This window comes from Sceloporus occidentalis, unplaced genomic scaffold, assembly GCF_023333645.1.
Source record: "Sceloporus occidentalis isolate IW3139 unplaced genomic scaffold, rSceOcc1.0.p SCAF_22, whole genome shotgun sequence".
Classification (NCBI taxonomy): domain Eukaryota; kingdom Metazoa; phylum Chordata; class Lepidosauria; order Squamata; family Phrynosomatidae; genus Sceloporus; species Sceloporus occidentalis.
Window position 1 is genome coordinate 4,690,470 of NW_028317002.1, and position 24,914 is coordinate 4,715,383.

The following is a 24,914-nucleotide window of genomic DNA, read 5'->3' on the forward strand; positions in this document are numbered from 1 at the left end:
AAAATTGCATCATTGTACCTCCTTTCCCACTCTTTTTCATCAGTGATCTTGGTAGCATATAGTGGAAATACAAAAACAAAGTAGTCATTGTTTGGTTACATAGCATATGGGGCATTGTTAGTAGCACTTTGTGGTGCAGTTTCCACTTTTTGTGTGTTATAAAGGACCATCCTTCTGCAACTATCTCTCTAGATTGTAAGATCGTTTGAGCAGGGTCCTCCTCACCTGTTGTTTCTGTAAGTCAAATTGTTGCGTTATATACTACTTGTTATGTCCTGTCTACCCACTGTACAGTGCTACGGAATATGATGGCGCTATAAAAAGGAGAAAAAAGGGAGAAAAAATATATATTTTTTATTACCTCTTTTTTTGGCAGGTAACTGGAAACTCTGAATTGGCCAATGGGATCCATCAGCAGGAAAAAACATATACACAGGAGGTGAGAACTAAAGTTACCTTTCAATATGCACATTTATTTTATTTGGTTATTTAGAATAAATCAATCAATAAAAGGTTTTAATAAAAAAAAAGGTTTTAATAATTGCAGAAGATCTATTATAATCTGGTTTTAGAGGTTAGGTTAGGAAAAATGCGTACTAATCTTTTTCAAGATGACCGTGAAAAATAAGCACACATCTTTTGTAACATCAGTTGAGACTTAACTTATTTGTCTTGAAGTTTGCAATACATAAAAGACTTATAAAATTTGACATTAGATAAGATCCATTTGGCCCATCTAGTCTGCCCATTTTTCCTGATGTAAAGACTCAGACCTCAATCGGTCCTTAGTCTTTTTTTTTAGATTCAGGATAGCGTTATGCCTGCCCCCTTTACTGTATAAGACTTTATACTACTTCTGCTAGGAAACGGTTCTATATATTTACCACCTCCCACCATAATTCCATTTACTTATGTATCATAGGCTGATACAAATACAAGGTTGTTATCATAATATTTATTTCTCCACATGAAAGGAGGTAAGAAATACATTTCAATCTTGTCCATTTTGAGTCATTAATCAAATTTGATAACATTGCTGGTTTGAAAATATACAGTATTTGGTAAAATGAACCAGGTTTGGTTATTTTACATATAATAATATATATATGAGCCACTTCTATTAGCCTGCAAACAGCAAAGCAATATGCAAAATGACTAAACTTGTAATCCCTGTTTTCTTAATTGCAGGAAAATCCTTGACACCAACAAAAAAATCTACATTGTAAACCAATGAACTTTTGGCAAATATAGACAGAAAATCTATGTTGTAGCTGCCTACCAGAAAGAATTTATAGAGTATTTTGGCTGGAAAGACAGGACAGTGTTGCTTATGTAATGTTAGATATTGGACAATCATGGAGTGTACATCTCACAACACAAAACTGAAATGAGACATCATAAAAGGATCGTACAAGAGGCGATCGTTGTTTTCTCGATAGACCAAGTAACATGAACCATGCATTGTATAAACTGGACATGACCTTGAGTCAGACATCTTCAGATAACCATTCCCCACTTACTCTAACATTACACTACCTGTTGAGAAGATCTAAACTATTCTGGAAACCTGGAAGAAACACCAACCATGTCTTCTCTTTCCTCAATTGAACCAATAAAGTGCTTGTTCAGGAATGTAGTAAACAACAAAAAAAAGAAAAATACAACATTCAGACCCCATTAACTAATAGCAGGGGAATGCCTTCTCTTTGGTTGACTATGTATTAAGTGATCTTACTTCACTGAAACATCAAATGTTTTTTAGTAGTGTATTATACTATAAAGGCTATACTTTATCATGGAAAAAATATGTTCTGTAAGTGGATTCCTAGTCTTTAATGGCAGCAGTGGCACCTACTTTTTATTATTTGGTTGTAAATTACTAATTTTCTTGCTATTATGTTAATTCTTCAATCTATAAACTACCACTTTTCAGTACTTTCGAAAAGTGTATTCTTAATGTAATAATCACATATGGTCAGCTAACTCTGATGCCTGATTTCTCATTGTGTTCTAACATATTTCTTTGTATCCACTGTAAATTTCCAAATAATTCCTGGACAATTTTGTTGCCCGTTCATTTCTACTTCTTTTCTCATACTTAAGGATACTTAAGAATTTTTTTTATGTTAAATAAGGAGCTTGTGGCTAAGGATATTTAATGATAAGATGTAAACTATAGGTTTTGAAACATCAAAATATAAATCTGACCGTATATTGTTGTTTTTAGTGTATGAGATTATTTATCATATTTATCATAAATCATGTTTTAGATTTGTTTTGTGTGTTTCAACCCTGAACTGGATTCCTTCAAAAGGTGAGAAACATTGAATAAAATCAGTTATTTAAAAAGCATTATTTTAATCAAAAAGGAAAAAAGAACTCCATTACTGGAGGAAGCAGCATATATAAAGCTACAACTCATTTTTTGTTAAGGTTGATAGATGCATGAAAAAAAACTACGGGCATGGAAAAAATGTGGAATAGAAGAACAAGCTGGTTCTCATACAGTATAAATGATACCTACCTATCTTTCTATAGTAATTAATCTAATTAATCTGATTCAGTATGGCCCTAAATATAGCAGTAGTCCCTATATCCCCTTAGCTCCTAGCAGCAACTTACCTTGTTTGCTATTAAAGAGCTCTATGTTAAGTGCGCTAAACCTAGACAGAGCTTCCATTAACCAGATGAAAGGTGCTGTGAACATCTGTAAAAGAACCTGGCACTGAATTGTTTTGTGTTACTTGCCATTACTTATAATGCTGTACATTTTGTTCAGATGTTACAATGACCCAAATTTAAGGCATGTTAAGAGTTTTTTTTTTTAAGATATGCACTGTAAAAACTATGGGCAAATTGGTATTTCCACATTGCTAACCTTTCCAGGTCACATCTTTAATAATGCTAACTGCTTGCACGCCCGTGAGTAGGGTATGCATGCACCTGCAATGCATTCTTAATGTTGGTGTTCTTATTCCCTACTTACAGGTGTACAAAGTTTATATTAAAGTATCATTGAGTTCACAATTTGCTAGCAATTTTGTGCTCACAATGTATAGATTGTATAAATTGATATATGCAAATTACATCTGTATGTGTCAATCACTTTGTAATTTTCAAGGCGTGATCTCAGTTACCAATCTTATGCTTTACCATGTTCAGGGGGTTTCACCAAAGTGTTTTTTTGTTGGTATGCCAGTCTCATGGAATATTAATTATCTGAAAAGGCAAACACTTTGTATTAACTGACTGTAAGAGAGTCATGTCCATGTAATATTTACTTTCAACGGGGGCTTGACGGATTATCTAAAAAGTGACAAAATCAAATAAAGAGATGTTATTGTATAACACAAATCAAGTATACTGCATTATCCATACCCATATAATTAAAATCTTTTTTTTAAAACTTCTCTGCTTGTTTTAATTCGAAATGTGTTATTCCCTTTGTGTTTACAAGATGAAAATCCAGAACCAATGGGTAAACATTGAGACTATATGAATTTTCCTGTTTAGTTGTTGGTACAAGGAAAGTTAAATATATATTTTAAAAGAACATCAACAATGGTTCTGCCCTTCTAAAACCTCTATTCAATCCTAAATTAAAGCAAAATAATAATAAAAAAAAAAATCCATTATACATTTGGGACCTCTCCATGTTTGACATCGAGCCTCTGAGTGAAGAACTGTTATCTTGGGCCTCCTGGTACCCCAGCCTCCTCTAAAGCCATTTAGAAGAGGGAGAGCTCTTGGCAGATTGTGAGCTGCCTTGCATTTCTTGTCAAAAAATGCGCATCAGTTTGTTTTATTAAATGTGGTTTATTCTGCTTTATGTGCAACTCACACTTAGTGAGAAATAAAAGATGATGCAGTATAATTAGACTGCTTCTATTTAGCATTTGAGGGGCATTTCATATGCATTAAAGTCCAAATGATGGCTGTAATGTCAGTTTGAATACTTACTGTTGGAATTACTATACAATTATATTGTTTTGATATTTACTATATACATTATAGTAATAATTTGAGTGTTTTGTTTATACTGAGTGCTTTGATTCACTGCACGTAACAGACTCCTAGCGCCTATTATACATGAATAACCCCACTATAATATATGTTTGTAGTATACATGTACTAGCTAGAAACAGATACATTCCCATAAAGCTGATAATACCAATATGTATTAACCTGCTTTATTTTCTATCCAAAATGCAGTTTTCACAACATAATCTGTTTACATACATTGACAAAACATCAGATTTTAATGATTATTGATTAAAAGTTATATTTTATGATACTTTTCTCGTCTTCTCTTTTTGTTTATGGTATTTGGTCTCAAGGCTTACCCCATTATTTATTTATAACTTAGGCACCTCTCTGTCTGGATGGCAGACATCTGATGCTAAAATGCTCCTTTGCTTAATCTGTTAAAAGGAGAATAATGTTTTACATGCCTAAAACCAAAGACTGACATGATGCTACATTCTATTACTTGGGGTAAATTTAAATGCGGTAACTAAATAAAAGTCCTATGCACTGTAGTATAAGAAATTTAGGTTAAATATGTGTAATATTAGGAAATAAAATCTAAACAATGGTTAATTAATCTGATTTATTATATTGGTCAGAACAGTCTTTGATATTGTATAGATAATGAACTGCTATTATGATTCGTGGCTGTGGATATGTATACCTATAGATATAGAAAATAGAAATATTTTGTGTTTGAATAGTTTATTCTAGATATTAAATTACGAATCTACAATTTGGTTTGAGGTTTTGCCTATGTTCTACAACAAAATATTGACAACCCCCCAAAATCCAACAACTGAAGCAGGGCCGTAACTTCCATGGGGCAAGAAGGTCAGTTGCCCTTCGTGCTGAAAAGTGAGTGATGTCGGCAGCAATTCCCAGCATCCCCCTCCGCTTCCAGAAGTTCATGTAATGTCAGCATGGGATGGGCCCTCCGATTCTGCTCCAGGTGCCATAGGCACTGAAGGAATGCATATATTTTTATAATTCTGCACATCACTCCTCATCACAGGATATCATGTGATAATTCAGATCCCAAACCCTTTAACGATATCACCAATGACCGTTTAATAATTAACAGGAGAAGTACATCCAAAGAAGATCTATTTCAGGATTTCTGTGATTCCATATTAAACTTAGAAGTAACTAAACAAAGCAGCACATAATTAAAACATTCCTTACTACACTGTTTCGTTTATAGATGTAACCGTTAAAATAATATGTTGCACAAAAGTTGTCAATACAGATATATAAAGGATTGCAGTGTGATATATGTTTATCATCAATATATTTATATATATATATACACACACACATATATATATACATATTATATACATATACACACACACACACATATATATATTTACTCACAAAGTCCATTGCACACCATTCCAAATTTCCCAAGCCTGGAGCTAGTAACCAGCAGTTTCTATATAAAGCACTTTCAAAAGATGGTCAGCACTCCAGGTCTTTAAATTAACAATTTCTCTTTATTATCAAGTCGACGTTTCAGTCATTGCTTGTCCTGAGGAAAGTCAGCAATGACTGAAACGTCAACTTGACTTCGAACAAAGAGAAATTGTTAATTTAAAGACCTTGAGTGCTGACCATCTTTTGCAAGTGCTATATATATATTTATATATTATATACAATGAAAATATTGTTTGCGGGATATGGATACTAATTTATTGCAGTAACCAAACTTTTGAGCCAACATCCTTTTGCACATTCTTACACCAGTCTTCATTTACATGGCAGTCCAGTCCTTACGTTCTGCAAATTACTTTCCATGTGGGTACTGGATCCTCTAAGGAAAGGGTCGGTCTCAGGTCAAGAGTTAGATCTTAGGTAGTTTCCTTTCTCTCTAAAAGGATCCATACTTGTTACAGCCCTGCTACATGCAGGAAAGCTTTTATAGTTTTATTTTTTTCACTTGATGGTTAAAATGCCACCAAAACGGGGATTTGTGGATTTCCTCCCGGGTCCACTTGGCCAACCATATATTTCATACATGTTGATATTGAAATAGTTAAATTATACCCCGTGGCAATGGCTTATCCAGGTTTAGGCATAAGGCAGCAGGCCTATTGAGCGTGGCAACAAAACCAGGGCAGATCTCTCTCTCGGACGATCAAGCCCTCCGATGTTTTACTTGGGAGGTGCCAATGGTCACCATACACTGGGGATATTCCTGGTTTGCCTGATGGCCTGCAAATATTTCCCTAAGTGGCGTCACATACAACAACAACTTTAATAACCATTGCAACAGATACTTCTGTGCTTGTATGGACACATTGCCTATCTCTGGGCTTCTCTTAGCCATACTGATGTAAATGTATATTATTTTGCTGCACACATTTTCACATTTAAATACCATGGATGCTTATAGCTAGTTAGATATAATGAAGGTGTTGCTAGAATCCTGTACCTAGTTTTATTAAATAAGCCAAATTACAAGGCAGAAGCATCATGCTTTTAATGGTAAGCTCCCTGGTAAGTAACTAGGTAGAAGGACTCTTATACGGCAATAACGTTAACACTTTCATTACCATGCTGCGCTCAGATAAACCCAAATGCCTTCAGTTACTACCACGAATGTCCTCAATGAATCAGAAAAATATATAATAATTACTTTTGGACTGTTAATATAGTTTCAATATATATTTGCCATTGAGAAAAAGAGGTCTTTTATCCCTCAGCACTTTTTGATGTATTTTGGATATGCGGTGACAACCACTAGATGTCACCAGTTCTATCCTGTTTCACAAATTATAGTCTATACCATACTGTGGTATAAAGAAATAACATATTTAAAGTGAAGGCATTGTGTACCATCGTAAGTTGCGGAAGAGTGGCCCATTAAATTTTGACATCACAGCTGTAACCCAATTCCAAGGAGGTAATTTATTTGGCATTTTGCCTAGGTGCTAGTCTGCAGTCCATTTATGATCATATGCGTACAGTAGTGACCAAGGTCTAGGAACACGCCGACAAGTAAGTGAATTAAGCAAATATTAATGGGAATACCTCTTCAAATATTGGATTCTTGAGTTCTTAAAACTTTCTTGATCCGTTGTTTGATGCTTAATCAGCGTTAGTACATGTAAACAAAACATATCCCATGGTGCAGATCTCAAGAATACATAAATATTAATTAGATTAATAATATTAATTATATGTGGCAATTGACTCATTAAATGCTTGCCTGGTATAGGAGCAAACCCACCGCTCCTATGTTTGAGGAGCAACCCGAATGCTGTGATGACTTGTCTCCATTTGTACATAGGTTCCCAACTGTGTTGCACCAACAAGGAGAAGAGAGAAGTTCCAGTAAAATATTATGTAATGAATATACAATCAAAACAAGTATCCGCTTGCATTAGAAGTCTGAAATACACAAACCTCACTCCGGCGTTTTAGTAGTCTTCCCCTACAGTTGAGTCAATTCCCAATACTTCACTTCCAGGTATGACGTTGCAAGGTTTCACGGATGCGCACTGACATGTTGCACCAAGATCTGGCTTCTTCAAAGTGCTGTGATCGTAGATGGTTCTTGGCCAGGGGAGCATTCTCGGGTTATCTCCATGTATTCCTCGCTTAAAAAGGAAACTTATCCAGGCCCTAAGGACTGCAGTGGGCCACTTCACCAGAAATGTATGTGTCCATGGGCTGCACTCATTTTGCATTGAGATAAAATATACAACATGACTCCTATTGTTATATAGTGAGCCAGACCCAGACGGTCGTACAGCATGGCTCCTATTCTATAGCAAGCATGACTCCTATGATTACATAGCAAGTCAGACACAGATGGTGGTACATCCAATGACTCCAATTTCATAAACCTCAAAAAATGTAGATAGATTCGTGGAGAGAGAGGTGTAGAAATGCTTCTCTTTCTCAGCAAATCTTTCTTCATTATGCTGCTCTCTCGGAGTACTTTCGCAAATGGGCAGAGCCACAGGTACAGTCTCTCCCCCGTTCCTCCAATCAGGGGAGACATTGTGCTCCTCCCTTTTGTAGAAGTGCTCTATGAGGCCTGGTTCTCGGCGGAGGTGACAAAGAAAGAAGCCACGGAGGAGCTGACAAAGAAATAAGAAACAAGGCAAGAGAAGAAGGAGCTACAGGAAATGAGACAGGAAAGGGAGAAAGGCCATCAGAGAAGGTAGGGAGACTCACACCATGCACCCACCTAGGCATTGCTCCAGTACTTGCATTTGGCCCATGGGCCACATGTTGGATGCAGTTGACCTAGCTGATAACCGCCAGATCACCAACGATTAGAGAGGCCTTTAACTGGCCGTTTAAGGAGATGATCATGGAGGCATCCCTGAGGGATCCTATGGGCTCAACCGGGGCTGGTTCCATCAATTGGTCATGGAGCTGCCCTGATGGCTCAATGCACCAGAGGACACACTTTGTGTTCACTTCCTCAACAGTGAAGCATAGGCAATACTGTATGGACCCTGCTATTTCTCTAATCATGGAGTCCTGTGACTCCAGGCTAACCTTGGGCATAGGATTCATCCTAAGCCCAGTTCCTACAAGTTAAACACTGTACTGTTGCAGTGCTTATGATATTGTGGAAGAACTGAAATTATTTCTTTCATTTGTAGCGCATTAGTTCTTGGACAAGAATTCTGTTTCCTGACTTTGGACAAAATGTCAAAACAAAATTGGTGCAATATTTTCAATGGCTGAGGTCCCTGTCACCTTCTGGCCTCACATTTCAACAAGATTTACTTCAAGCAGCATCCTAGGGATTAGGAAGAGCCAGACTAGATTTGTTATTGTAGAATCACCAGCATTATACCAATGGATAGGCAGATCCAGCAGCATGCTACAGCATTGAATTTCAACAGAAATGACACCACTTATTCAAATTGATCCCTCAAAATATGGAAATGATAGAAACAACAGCAGTAAAGGAGCACTGGGCAGGCCATGGCAGAAAGACATACCCAAGCACATGATATGGGACTGAATTTCCCCCCAAAAATGCTCTACAGCAAGGCTGACACTGAGTTTAGTCTCTACACTGTCTATATTGCAAGAAACTTTGGTGATCTAACCCTAACCTGTTTCTGGTTGCTACTCACAAGTTAAAAGTGTGTCAGCAAACGTATATGACTATGGTTGTGCATTTGCCTTGCAAATGCAGATTAGCTAGACTGATAAAGTAAACAAGAAAAGCTGTTGGAAACAATTATAGCCATAACCAATAAGACTGTCCCAGGATTGTGTTGGCTACTTCTACCTTGTTCTGTACCCTCCTATACACAGTCCCTTCCCGCTTTTCGCTGAACAATATTCTGAGGTTTCTTGTTCATTTAGTTTGTTTGTTTGGGGTCCCTCCTCATTTTCAGAGATTTGTACGGATGCAACACCATGCAAAATGTGTTAAAAAAGAAGTCCATCTGAATCTGAACACAAAAGTCTAGTGCATGTTGTATGTAGATAATTGAGCTGAAAGGGCTGCTACTCAACTGTAGCCCATGGTGAGAGTACAACAAGGTAAAGCTTCACAACTTCTTTTGGTTGCAGAGTAAACAGCAGGCCAGTGATAGTAAGAAGGACCTTAGAAGGCTGCAGTGCAAGTTACAGTCACTATTGGACCTTCAACATTGTGGGTAGGGGATGAGCTAGAGAAAACCAAAAGGACCTGAATAAGCGCTTTGAGGAGAAAACCGGTCAAATCACCTTTTGTGCCTAAATGAAGAATCTTGAGAAGGGAGAGACATGCAGCACCTTCTTTAGAAAACTCCACTTCAAACACAAGCCACTGACTCAGCTGCCAAATAGCTTAGTTGTAGTTAGGCAGAGAAAAGAAGGGGTTCAAAAAGGTAGTCACCGACACCAACATAAGCTGTACGCTGCCGCTAAATCCATCAGGAAGGGTAGTTATGGCAACCACATATATTTACCGCATTTGCTCGATTATAAGACGATCCCCCAAAATCTGAATATCAATTTAGGAAAAAAAAGAAAAAGCCTGACTATAAGACGACTCATGTAAACTATTTTTTCATATTTAAGAAAAGATATGATAAGATAACCTGCCCCCCCCGTTATGCACACCTGCCACCAGGCTTGCCACTCTGCCCCCATAAATGCATTATACCCCCCTTTATGCCACTCTGCCTCCTTGATATGCCTTTAGGGCTGAAACAACGAATCGATAAAATCGATAATAATCGATAACGGAAATCGTTGTCGACGATTTCCGTTATCGATTCGTTGTTGGAGCACTCGGCTCCTTTTACTTACCTCCGCGAGCGTTCCCCGCTTCCGCTGCACTCTCCGCCTTCTTTTAGTTGCGTGTGGCTCCGTTCGCACAGAGCGGTTCGCTCTGTGCGAGTGGCTCCGTTTGCACAGAGCGGTTCGCTCTGTGCGAGTGGCTCCCTTCGCACAGAGCGGTTCGCTGGGGTGGGGGTGGGGTTTCAGGGGATGCAGGGCAGAGTGGGGGTGGGGGGCAGGGTAGGAGACTGAGTGCAGGGCAGAGTGGGGGTGGGGATGCAGGGCAGGGTGTGAGTGTGGGGGCAGGGCAGAGTTGGAGACTGGGTGCAGGGCAGAGTGGGTGCAGTGTGTGAGTGTGGGTGCAGGGCAGAGTGGGTGCAGGGTGTGAGTGTGGGGGCAGGGCAGAATGTGGGGGCAGGGCTGGGTGCAGGGCAGAGTTGGAGACTGGGTGCAGGGGCACAGTGCAAAGTGCTGGGTGCAAAGTGCCAGGGCTGGGTGCAAAGTGCCAGGGTGCAAAGTTCTGGGTGCAAAGTGCCAGGGCTGGGGCAAAGTGCTGAGTGCTGGGTGCAAAGTGCCGGGTGTAAAGTGCTGGGTGCAAAGTGCCAGGGCTGGGTGCAAAGTGCCAGGGCTGGGTGCAAAGTGCCAGGGCTGGGTGCAAAGTTCTGGGTGCAAAGTGCCAGGGCTGGGTGCAAAGTGCTGGGTGCAAAGTGCTGGGTGCAAAGTGCCAGGGCTGGGGCAAAGTGCTGAGTGCTGGGGGCAAAGTGCTGAGTGCTGGGTGCAAAGTGCCAGGGCTGGGTGCAAAGTGCCGGGTGCAAAGTGCTGGGTGCAAAGTGCCAGGGGTGGGGCAAAGTGCTGGGTGCAAAGTGCCAGGGCTGGGTGCAAAGTGCTGGGTGCAAAGTGCTGGGTGCAAAGTGCCAGGGCTGGGGCAAAGTTTCTTGAACAGTAATAGTCCACCTCTTTTCAGAATGTTTGGGGTTATTTTGTTTCATAAATATTGTGTTTGGGTTTTTGTACTTTGAACATATTGTTTTTTTATTACATCATAACAAAATAAGAATGTTAATGTAAATTTTAAGTTGTTTTTTAACATCCAGTTCATTAAATTTTAAATAAACAAAAAATTTGCATAATGGTTTTTTTTATCCGATTAATCGATTAATCGAAAAAATAATCGGCCAACTAATCGATTATTAAAATAATCGTTAGTTGCAGCCCTATATGCCTTATACCCTCCTATATGCCACTCTGCCTCCAGAAATACCTTACACCCCCTATATGCCACTCTGCCTTCAGAAATGCCTTATAGCCCTATATGCCACTCTGGAAGCCAGGAGGATCCAGGTCTCCTGCAGCGCTGTTGGGGATCTGGATATTAGTCTCATAGCCAGACCTCTATTCGATTATAAGACTTTTTTATATGCAAAAATATAATGGACATTTTTCAAGGATATTTCAAGGATATCGGGAAAGCTTTAAGTGTAAAGGTCAACTTTACCAGGATTTTGCCATGTTTATGAGGAAACACTGCTTGAGGAAGTGAAACCCGACTTGTGGTCAACTAGCTCACCTAGCCCAATAAGCGCATTACACACACTACAGACACCTGCCATAAACACACACATACACTGCCTAAATGCTGCATTTACAAATACCTGCCATAAACACACATATCCACATACACTCACCAGCTTACACACACCTGGCCGTACACATACACCCCTTTCTCCCCATCTCTTACCTTTCTCATCCTTCATCCGGTTGTGGGAGCTGTTATGCTCACTAATCTTTACGCGCCGGCTATTGATGCAGAGCGCCAGGATAAGACGTCGTATCCCGGCGCTCGGCATTAATTGCGGCGCGTAGTGATTAGGGTGTACGGAAGCCGAGGTCTGAAGTGGCCGACTTCGAGCTTTCTAATTTGGGGCCGGTTGCGGGGGGATTGTGATCGCCTAACCAGCACTGCTCATCGGGCGGCAGCTGAGCAGAGCAGAGCAGAGCAGAGCTGGTTGGGGTCTTGGGGAAATCGCAATCTTGAAGAGGCTTCGGCGCGGACGTGAAGACCGGCCTAGGTGAAGCGGTCTCTCCGCTCGCCACCTCCCCTGTCGAAACGCTACTGTTTTAGGGGCTACGTGGTGAATGAGTTTGCTGGCAACCATGCGATTCACCAAGGAGCCCCCAGAACGCGGGGTCCTTGGGCAACTGACCAGTGAGCCCATAGTTTTTAGATTGTACTGTGTTATTTGGCACTGCAGCTGGGGGTGCAAGGAATAAACTTGGGGGGCATATGCGTCGCTACTACGGGGGGAGGGGGGGAGTCAATTTTGGTATTTTTTCCACCTACTGTTACATTACCAAAGGCAATATATACGATGCCACTTCATTTTAAAGCAGAAATCTCATAGAAAATAAAACCCATTTTTCTATGAGTACAAAAACAAGTGCTGTATATAGTAATATGGATCACCGTCGATTATAAACGTGTTTTTATCACGTTTTAAACGTGTTTTTTTCTTTAGTAGGCACAACGTATTACAGTGACCGTTTAAAGTGGGGTCTTACTGACTAACCACTGAGTTATACAGAGGGTGGGAGGATTAAAGCGCCATCATGTTCCACAAAGCTGTTACCTTTTCAAATAATTGTTTTGGGGCCAACATAATGTGTTACATTCCTGGATAAAAGCTACACTTTATGCAAACGTATTCTAGGGTAAGTGCCCTTACTTACTAGACCCAGTAACCGGCTTATTGTTTGAATCAGTTTATTTTTAATTGCCTATATTATGACCATTTTTCTACCAACCAGTAAACCAATTACATGACATGTGTACTGTTCTACTCAAATATACAATCTAGCTCAGATCTTAATTTACATTATGGTTTTTGGATTGATTTAGTGATTGAATGATAATAGTTAAAAGAAGACTCATAATATAGAATGCATCGTGAAGGTGGTTATATTGTACTAGGTGGTTGCATTGTACTGTTTGCTAAATCCATTCAAGACATTAACTGTTTTATTAGGTAGTGTAAAAGAAAAACAGTTCATACAGAAATACGTTTGTATTATGCCAATTTCAACTGTGAATGATATTGAAATAGGTTAAGGAATAGTGACTGAAAACAGGACACCTAAACATCATGAAGGTGATAATGCTGTGATGTCACTGTGGCAAACACTGATAACTGCTGTAACATTCCATTAACTCTCAGAAACATTTGAGGCTGTCACTGAGATTCACTTCTTACCCCATCTTCAAGGCAAAAGGAGTTTTATTTGGATGTGCCTGCAGTCCTGGAGCTTGAATACCAAAAATCTAACTTTGAGCTTCATCATTTTTCCATATGGAAGAAACTGAGTGCAGCTACTCCCTTTACCTTTCTTGGAGATCGGTGCTTTCACGGCAGGATTGATGAGTACCCAACCAATTTTCTTGTTAACCAGAATGTATCCTTAAATATTATCCCTTAGCAAACACTCAAATAATTGTTCTGGGGCCCAACATATTGTGTTCCATTCCTGCATAAAAGCATCATTTTATGCAAAATGTATTTTGGGATAAATGCCTTTACTAGACCCATTAATCCAAGTTATAGTTGGAATCAGTCTATTTTTAATTATCTATATTATGACCATCTTTTTATCATCTTTTTTAGTAAACTAATTACATGACGTGTACTATTCTACTCAAGTAAAACATTTTACTCAGGTCTTAATTTACATTATGTTTTTTGCATTGATTTAGAACAAATGAAATGGTCAAATAGAAGACTTATAATATAGAATGCATCATGAGAATGGTTAGACCTGGTATTGTATTGTTTGCAAAATCCAGTTAAGGCTTAAACAGTTTTATTTGGTAGTGGTACTGATAACTGCTGCACAAGTCTATTTACTCCTAGAACTGCCCAAAGAATTCTGATACCCATCTCTAGGCCAAAAAGAGTCTCACTTGGATGTGTCTCCAGAGTGTGTCTACAGCTACTCCTGTACCCGTTCTTGGAGATCGATGTTTCCACAAAGGGGATGAGTGCCCTCCTTTCGCATGCTGCTTTGAGAAGGACAGAAACAAGGTGGTAATTCAAATATTGTGTTACATTCCTGGAAAAGAGCTGCACTTAATGCAAACGTCTGGTCATTCTGGGGTAAGTGCCCTTACTAGACCCAGTAACCGGCTTATTTGAATTAGTTTATTTTTAAATGCTTTATTATGACCATCTTTCTACCAACCAGTAAACTAATTACATGACATGTGTACTATTCTACGGAAATATAAAATCTAGCTCAGATTTTAATTTACATTATGGTTTTGGATTGGTTTAGAACATATGATAATAGTTAAAAGAAGACTCATAATATAGAATGCATCATGAATGTGGTTACATTGTACTGGGTGGGTGTGAAGGTGGGTGGTTGCATTGTACTGTTTGCTAAATCCATTTAAGGCATGAACTGTTTTATTAGGTAGTTAGAGATATGTTTGTATTATGCCAATTTAGAAAGTGAATGATATTGAAATAGGTTAAGGAATAGTGACTGAAAACAGGACACTAAACATCATGAAGGTGATAATGTTGTGATGTCACTGTGGCAAACACTGATAACTGCTGCAACATTCCATTTACTCTCAGAAACATCTGAGGTTGTCACTGAGATTCACTTCATTTTGGATGTGCCTGCAGTCCTGGAGCTTGAATACCAAAAATCTAACTTTGAGCTTCATCATTTTTCCATATGGAAGAAACTGAGTGCAGCTACTCCCTTTACCCTTCCTGGAGATCGGTGCTTTCACGGCAGGATTGATGAGTACCCAACCAATTTTGTTGTTAACCAGAATTTATCCTTTAGCAAACACTCAAATAATTGTTCTGGGTCCCAACATATTGTGTTCCATTCCTGCATAAAAGCATAATTTTATGCAAAATGTATTTTGGGATAAATGCCTTTACTAGACCCATTAATCCAAGTTATAGTTGGAATCAGTCTATTTTTAATTATCTATATTATGACCATCTTTTTATCATCTTTTTTAGTAAACTAATTACATGACGTGTACTATTCTACTCAAATACAAAATTTTACTCAGGTCTTAATTTACATTATGGTTTTTGCATTGATTTAGAACAAATGAAATGGCCAAATAGAAGACTTATAATATAGAATGCATCATGAGAATGGTTAGACCTGATATTGTATTGTTTGCAAAATCCAGTTAAGGCTTAAACAGTTTTATTTGGTAGTGGTACTGATAACTGCTGCACAAGTCTATTTACTCCTAGAACTGCCCAAAGAATTCTGATACCCACCTCTAGGCCAAAAAGAGTCTCACTTGGATGTGTCTCCAGAGTGTGTCTACAGCTACTCCTGTACCCGTTCTTGGAGATCGATGTTTCCACAAAGGGGATGAGTGCCCTCCTTTTACATGGCGCTTTGAGAAGGACAGAAACAAGGTGGTAATTCAAATTGATTTAGAACAAATTAAATGGTCAAATAGAAGACTTATAATATAGAATACATCATAAGAATGGTTAGACCTGGCATTGTATTGTTTGCAAAATCCAGTTAAGGCTTAAACTGTTTTATTTGGTAGTGGGGAACAAAACAGTTTATATATTGAAATACATTTGTATTAAGCTAATGTGGACTGTGTATCATAAGTATAGGTTAAGGAATAGTAACCGAAAATAAATCATTAAATATCATAAAGCGATAACGTTGTGATGTCACAGTGGCAAATACTGATAACTGCTGCAAAAGTCTATTTACTCCTAGGACTGCCCAAAGAATTCCGATACCCATCTCTATGCCAAAAAGAGACTCACTTGGATGTGTCTCCAGAGTGTGTCTACTGCTACTCCTGTACCCGTTCTTGGAGATCGATGTTTCCACAAAATGGATGAGTGCCCTCCTTTCGCATGCTGCTTTGAGAAGGACAGAAACAAGGTGGTAATTCAAATATTAAAGGTATGTTAACTTACATACTCTGTGTTTGCCTCTTAAAGCCCAGAGGGAGGGCAGTTCTTCATGCCACGGTCCCTCAGAGGTTTCCCCCACAGGGGGTTTTTCCTCTCCTGAGTGCTGAAGGACGACTCTTCGTGAGTCCAGAGGTAACTTTTTGTCAGGACTTTGGGTACCAGGTCAGATAGGAAACTTTGTACAAGCATAAGTTCTTACAAGCAGATGGGAGTAGACTTTGGGGGGACAGACAAGTGACAGCAGACAGTGACTGGGACAGGCAACAGTAAACAGGAGAGGAACAGGTAGGCAGCAGCAGTCTGGGGTCACAGGAAGATGGCAATAGACTGGGGGGAGCAGGTTGCTGGCAACAGATAATGGGGGACAGGCAAGTGGCAGCAGACTGTTGGGGGCGAGCAAGCAGACAGCAGTAGGCTAGGGGGACAGGCAAGCAGGAACAGACTTGGTAGTACAGGCAAGCTGTACCAGGGTGGCAGCAGACAGTGGAGCTACAGTCAGGGAGCAAGCAGTCATCACCAGACCGGGAAGAAGAGGAACAGGCAGGTGTCAGTAGACTATGGGGTGGGAACTGGCAGAATGCAGCAGATAGGTTAGGGGAACGTACAGGATGGTAAAGCCAGGCAGCTACAGACTGCTGAAGACTCAGGCAGAATGGCATTAGCAGACTGGGAAGGAGAACAGGCAGGCGGTAAGAGAATAGTGAGGAATGGGCAGATGGCAGATAACTAGGAGGTGGAATAGGCAAACTACAGATGATTAGTAGGTAAACAGGGAGGCTGGAATAGGCAGGCAAGAAACTTTTGATGAAACAGGCAAGAAGCAATAGGCATAGAGGAAACAGGCAGCTCCAGAGTGATGGGGTTTGAACAGGCAGCATAATAAGTAGATTGACTGGGAGGGGGAAATGCAGGCAGCAGAATGGGTAGGGGAACAGGCAGCAGCAGATGGTATAACAGAAAGATTGGGAAAACAAACACATGGTAGCACAGCGGCAGGGGGTGTGTGAAAACAACCTGAAGGGACATATACAGGTGGCAACATACTAGAGGGGGAAAGCAGGCTGCATATGGGGCAGAGCAGGCAGGTAGAAGTGGAGGCAGCAGCAGGCTGGGGAGCAGGCAAAAGGCAGCAGACTGGGTGATGGAGCATCCAGGCTGTAGCCGTGGGAGGTTTGGGCAGAGGACAGCAGAGTAGAATGTAACAGGCTTGCGGTAGCATGCTAGGGGAAACAGGCATCCATCAAAAGACTGGGGTGAAAATTGGCAGGCAGCAGACAGGGAAATGGCAAGCAGCCTACAGACTAGAGGGGTCATGCAGAAGGGAGTGGGCAGGCTTCGGATGGGGGAAGAAGACTGGAAGCAAAGTGAAGGAGGAGAACAAGCAGATGGTAGCAGATTGTATAGAAGAGATGTCAGCCAATAGCACATTAGGAGGAACAGACATGCGGCAGCAAACTGTAGACAGCAGGCAGCAGACTGGAAGGGGGAAGAGGCAGCCCCAGACCTGGGGATATAAGCAGGTGACATTAGACCAAGGGGGATACACAGAAAGCAGCAGACAGGGGGTTGAGAAAGGCAGGCGGTAGCAGCAGAAAGTGAGGGAACAGGCTGATGGTTCAGACTGAGAGAGGGAAGATGAAGGAAGCAGCAGACTGGGCAGGGGAACAGGCAGCCAATAAGAATGAGGAAGGACATGCAGGCAGCAGCAAACAGGGGTAAAAACATGTAGGCAGCAGACTGTGGATGACGCAGGCATCAGACATGGAAACAGAACAGTCAGACATTAACAGACTAGGAGGACAAAATGAAGACAGGAATATGTAGGCAGCCAGCAGACTCGAGGGGGAATATGCAGAAAGGAATAAGGCTGTATAGCAGAATATAGAATAAATTGGTATGAAATGAGCCCACAAGGTCAAGAAAGTGTTTTATAGAAACCTATTAGAAAAAAAGGGCTAGCCCAAAACACAGCAACCCCAAGCTTTGTTAATCAATGGTGCATATACTATATTTATGAGCTGCTTAATCTTAAAACATCATCAAGATAAACAAGGGGAAAAGAAAAAGAGAGTGACATACAGATGCAGTAAGATAAAACAAATTTTATTATAAACCACATGTGCCAAATAGCTCACTATTAAACTAATAATCCAGATCCTAATAAATCAAGTGCTGAATCATGTTCAACAATTAATTAAAACTGGAAATAAATAAATAGAAAAATAATCAAAAAATCTGAATTATTTAAATTTCATTTGTGGTTTATAATAAAATTTGTACCATACTGCATCTGTATGTAATGCTCTTATTCTTCTTCCTTTGTATATCTTGTTATTGTTTGCAGCAAAATAAAAGGAGAAACTGAAGGCGGAAGTAGGCAGTCAGCAGTGTTGTGGGGGCTGGTAGGCAGCATACTGAAGAGAACATGCAGTGAGGAATAGGCAGGGTGCAGCATAGTGAAGCAAGGGGAAAAGGCAGGCGATATCAGACTGGGGTAAAGCATACTTAGGTGCAACAGGCAGGTGGGAGCAACCTTGGCTGCAACAGGCATGCGTCAGCAGTCTGAAGGGGAATAAGCCGGCAGCTGCAGACTAGGAGAATGAATATGCATACAGCAGCAGACTGGTTAGGGGTAAAAGCAGGCAGCAGCAAAAGTAAGAAAAGGCAGGCGAGGGATAGACAGGTGGCAGCAGACAGGGTTGGGGCAGGGAGAATGAAATATAGAGGCTGCAGAATGATGGGGAACAAAAGGTAGGAGGGAGTGGACTGCGAGGGTAAAGAGGCAGACAACAGAGTAAAATGGAAAGACAAGGCATGCGTTTGCATAGTAAAGAGGAACGGCAGGAAGCAAATTAGGGGCCATGAAGGCAGCAAACAAGGGGGTGAGGTGCAGGAAATAATAGTAGAAGTAGAAGAACACTTGGAGATCATCTCTGCCCAGAACAAGTGGGCATAAATAGAGTAAGTGAGGGGTAATAGCCAATTAAGAAGGGGACTGGTCAGAGAGCAGCAGACCAAGAGGGCAAACAGATAGAGGGAATAGACAGTCAGTAAAGTTGTGGGTGCAGACAGACAGCAAACTGGGGAACATACGGAACATACAGAAATAGACAGGCAGCACATAGAAGGAGAAACAGACGGGGGCAGCACAGTGGAGCTGGGAGACTAAGCAAGCGGTTGCATGCTAGAGGAAGGGCATGTGGCAGTAGACTCGGGCGAAAGACACAACAGGGTAGAAGGGGAAATGGGAGTACACAGGCAGCAGAGTGGAGAGGGTGTATATATGAAGGAAAAGGCAAGCAGCAGAGGTAGGCGGGCAAGCAGTTAGCAGAGTAAAGAAGAATCCGACAGCAGACTAGGGGGGGAGAAGCAAGTGACAGTAGACTGTGTAGAACAATCAGGATGTGGCATTCGGCATGTAGTAATAGACCAAGATGGGGGGCAGTAGGCAGGCAGCAACAGATTTGGGGGCAGTTGGCAGGTAGTAGCATACTTGAGGGAATAAGCATGCAGCAGCAGAAAAAATGAGTGAGGTAATAGGCAGGTTGCAGCATACTGGAAGGAGGAAGAGACAAGCTGCAGTAGATTTGGGGAGGAACAGGAAGGCGGTAGCATACCGAGTAGGAGAACAGACAGGTGGCAACAGAGAGGGTGGAACAGGCAGGCTGCAATAGACCTAGCTGGGGAACAGGCAGTTGAGGAATAAGCAGGCTGGTAAGGCGGGGACATCATGCAGTAAGGAATAGACAGGCTGTATACTAGGGGAAACAAGCAGGCAGCAGAGTAAAGGGGGAAGAACATGCAAGCAGCAGAATGGGACTGGGAAGAAGCAGGCAGGCAGCAGAGTGAAGTAGGCAGAACAGACAGGACAAACAGGCAGGACTAGGCAGGCAGAAGAGTAAAGGGGGAGGAACATACTGGTGACAGCAGAGTGGCATTGTGAAGAGGCAAGCAGCTGATTGGGGCAAAAAGGCATCAGACTGGGTTGAACATGGAGGAAGGAATAGACAGTAAGCAGGCAGCAGAGTGAAGGAGGAGAATAAGTAGGTGTCAGGAGACTGAGAAGGGGTTGCAGGCGGTAATGGACTAGGTAGAAGAACAGGCAGGTGTTAGTTGAAGGGAAGAAGAAGACAGTAGCTGACTGAATAGGAGAACACTCAGTGAACAGACCAGGCCAGGAATAGTCAGGCAGAAATAAACTGAGAGGGAGGTGATAGGCAAACAGCAGTCTGGGAGGGGCAATAGGCAGAGAGTAGCAGACTGAGAGGGGATACTGAAGGCAGGAATAGTAATCAAAGCTGACTTCTGGTGAACATGAATGATAAATTAGGCAGCAGAGAGGAAAGGAATCAGGCTAGCAGCAGCATAGCAAAGCTTAGAGAAAAGGCAGGTGGTTGCATACTATGGTAGGAAAGGCAGGCATAAGATTAACCGATCATGAAGGCAGCAGACTGGGGGGGACACGCAGGAAGGAATAGGCAGAAAGCAGATAGGTTAGTTAACAGGCAGGCGTGTAGCAGCAGACTGGCAGTGTGAAGAGGAAGGCAGCAGCAGACTGCATATAAGAACAGTTAAGTGGCATCAGGCAGGTGTGAACAGACTGGGATTGGAAGAGGCTGGCGGCAGTAGACTTGAGGAGGAATTTAGGCAATAGCAGACCAGGTAGGAGAATAGTCAAGTGGGGGTTAGTGAGGCTGCAGTATACCTAGTGACAAGAAAGGTTACAGCAAACAGGGAAACAGACAAGTGAAGGATAGGCAGACTGCAAAAGACAAGGAAGCGGGTGGTACATGTAGGAATGAAAGACATGCGGCAGGCTAGGGAAAACAAGCAGGTAGCAAGGTAAAGGTGGAAAAACATGCAGGCCGCAGCATACTGTGAAGTAGGAAGTGGCAGGAAGCAGATTGCAAGGGGCATGAAGGCAGGAGATTGGGAGTAGGCACGCAGCTAGCAGACTCAAGGGTGGCAGCAGACAAGAGGAAATAGGGAGGACAGAAGAGCAGGCTGACTAACGGGGGAGAACATGCAGACAGCACATGCAGGAAGCAGAGTGAAGATGGGGAAGAGGCAATCTGTAATAGACTGGGTGGGAAAAGGCAAGCAGATATTGACCAAAAGGGGTAATAAGAGGGTGGCAGCAGACAGGGTGGGGGTTTAGGCAGGCAGCAAACTTGGAGGAGGAATACAAAGGTGGCAGCAGACTTGGGGCGAAAACAGATAAATTATGTCAGGCAGGTGGGAACTGACTAGGTGGTTGGGAGAGGCAGCAGTAGACTTGGGGAGAAAATTGGCATGGAAATAGGCAGTTAGCAGATGAGGGGGGACAAGCAGACAGCAGAGTGATGTATGGAAAACAGTCTGGCAACAGTTGTCTGGGAGCAGAAATAGCAGGCAGCTGCAGACTTGGTAGGGTAAGGGCAGGTGGCAACAGATGGGAAGATAATATACTGGTGGGAACAGGAAGATGGAATTAGACTGGGAATGCACAGGGAAGCAAGAATAGACTGGGTGGTGATCAGGCAAGCAGCAGACTGGGGAAATGGACATGTGGCTGTAGACTTGGGAGGGGGACAAACAGGTGGCAGTGGACTGGAGGTGGAAAAGGCAGGTGGCAACAGACTGGAGTGATTAGGCAGGTGCAAGCAGACTTAAAGGGGCAGTAGTTTGACAGCAACAGACTGTGAAAGGAACAGGAAGGCTGATATGCACAGGCAGCAAGCTTGGAGGTGGGGGGAAAGGCAGGGTGCAGTTTTGGTGTGGCATGCAGGAAGGAACGGGCAGGCAGCAGACATGAAAGAAACAGACAGCTAATAGAGTCAAAGGGGGTAGCAGGAGGCAGCAGACTTGGAGCGGGAAGGGTCAGGCTGCAGTAAACTGGTTGGTAGAACAGGTGACAGCAGGGAGTGGAAGAGACAGGCAGCAGATTGGGTAGGCAAGAAGGCAGTAGACCTTGTGAGGAATGTGCAAGGAGGAATAGACAAGAATTTTACTAGCAGGCAGCAGAGTAAACGGGAGAACAAATAGACAGCAGACTGGGAGGGGAAGAGGCTGGTGGCAGATGATTGGGTTAAAACAGGAAGTAATAGGCAGTAAGCAGGCAGGCAGCAAAGTGAATTGGCAGTACAGACAGAAGGCAGCAGACAGAAGTGAACAGGCAGGACTGGATAGGTAGGGAGCAGAATTAAGATGGGAGAAAAGGCAGGTGTTTGCATGGTATGGGTGAAAGGCAAGAAGCAGATTAGGAGGCATGAAGGTAGCAGACTGTGGGGGAGAGGTGCAGGAAATAATAGGTAGGAAGCAAAAAAGGTGCTTAGCAGGCATGCGGCAGAGTGAAGGGGGTAAAAGCAGCAGATTGGCTGGTTAGGAGAACAACCAGAGAACAGCCCTAGGCGGAAATGAGCAGGTGGAAATAGAGTAAGGGAGAGAGTCATAGGCAGATGGCAGCAGACTGGGAGGTGTATGAGAGCAGCAAACTAAAAGGAGAAACTGAGGGCAGAAGCAGGCTGTCAGAAATGTTGTGGTAGCAGGCAGCAGACTAGGGGAACATCTGGGAAGAATTAGGCGGGCCGCATACAGAGGAGAAACAGGCAGGTGGCAGCATAGTAAAGTGGGGAGACAGGCAGGGGGTGACAGCCTGTGGTATCATCAGGTAGCACTAGACCAAGAAGGGAGGTAAACAAAAGGCAGCAGACTTTGGGGCAACAGGCAGGTGGTAGCATACTTGGCTGCAATATGCAAGTGACAGCAGACTGAATGGGAATAGGCAGGCAGCAGCATACTGGGAAGAGAAATAAGGAAGCAGCAGCAGACTGGGTAGGAAAACAAGCAGGTGGCAGGAAAAAGGGAACGGGTAGGCGAGGGATAGGCAGGTGGCAGCAGACATGGGGGGTTAAGGGAGGATGGAACAAAGAGGCTAGAGAATGAAGGGGGGAACAGATAGGTGGCAGTGAACTGAGAGGACAAAAGGCAGGCAGAAGAATAACGCTGAGAGAAAAGCTATGTTTTTGCTTAGTAGGGGCAAAGTAAGGAAGCAAATTGTAAGCATAAAGGTAGCGGAGTGCACGGGGAGGTGCAGGAGGAAATAATAGGTAGGATGCAGACAGGGGGCTAAGCAACATCCAGGAGAGTAAAGGGGGAGAACTGACAGGCAACAGCAGACTTGAAGGGAACTTGCAGGAAGTGATAGTCAGGAAGCAGATGGGCATGTGAGTGATGAGCAGACAGCAGACCTGGGGGTATGGCAGGAAGGAATAGACAGGCTGCAGAGTGAAGGGGGAAGAGGCAAGAGGCAATGGACTGGGTAGGAGAATAGTCAGGTGAGAACAGACAGGGGGACCAGGCAGGGCAGAATCAGCAGGCAGCAGAGTAAAGGACCAGGAACACGCAGACTGCAGCAGATTGGGAGTGGGAAGAAGCAGGCATCGGATTGAGTGGGGAAATGCAGGAAGAAATAGGAAGTAAGCAGACAGGGTGCTCAACAGGTAGGCAGCAGTAATGTAAAGGGGCAGAACAGACTGCTGGCAGCAGAAATGAGGGAATAAACAGTACATGATAGACAGGCTGCTGAGAGAATAGGCAGGTGTTTGCATAGTATGAGGTAAAGGCACTAAGCAGATTACGGGGCATTAAGCAGACTGTGGGAGAGTAGGTGCAGGAAATAATAGGTAGGAAGAAAACAGCCGAGTGAAGGTGCGGAAACAGACAATTAACAGCAGAGTAAGAGCGGGAGGAAGTAAGGTGATAGTTGACTGGATAGAACAACCAGAGAACAGCCCTAGGGGAAATGAGTAGCGGATATAGAGACAGGGAGAGGATGATAGGCAGGCGGTAGCAGAATGGGAGGTGTAAGACAGCAGCAAACTTAAAGAAGAAACTGAGGGTAGAAGCACACAGTCAGCAATGTTGTGGGTGGCTGGCAGCATACTAGTGGAACATCTAGGAAGGAACAGGCAGGCCGCATACAGGAGGAGAAGCAGGCAGGCGGCAGCATCGTGAAGCATGGATGCACGGAGACAGGCAGGAGTTAACAGACTAGTGGAATTGTCAGGTAGCACTAGACCAAGAAAGGGAGATTGACAAGCAGCAGCCGAATTAGTGGCAACAGACCTGCAGGTAGTAGCAGACTCGGTAGGGGAACAAGTATGTGCCAGGAAAAGGGGAAACAGGCAGGCGAGGAATAGACAGGTGGCAGCAGAATTGGGGGAATAAGGAGGATGTAGTAGAGATGCTGCATAATAATAAGGCAGGGCACCAGGCAGCAGAGTGAAGCTGAGGGAAAAGCCATGTATTTGCATAGTAGGGGGAAAGGCAGGCAGCAGGGGAGGTGCAGAAAGTAATAGGTAGAATGCAGACAGCAGCGTAAAGGGGAAACAGATATGAGGCAGCAGAGTAAGACAGGAAGAGGAAGGTGGTAGTTGACTGGGTAGGGGAACACCCAAAGAACAGCCCTGGGAGAAGCAGGCAGAGATATAGTAAAGGAGAGAGGGTGATAGGCAGGCATAGGCAGAGAGTGGCAGACTAAAAGGGGAAACTAGTGGAAGTAAGCAGTCAGCAATGTTGTGGGGGTAGGCATGCAGCAGACTGGCAAGGATTGAAGGAAACAGACTGTTGAAGAATGTGCAGTAAAATAAAGTTAGGAAGCATAAGGGGGCTAAAGAGGAAGTCAACAGA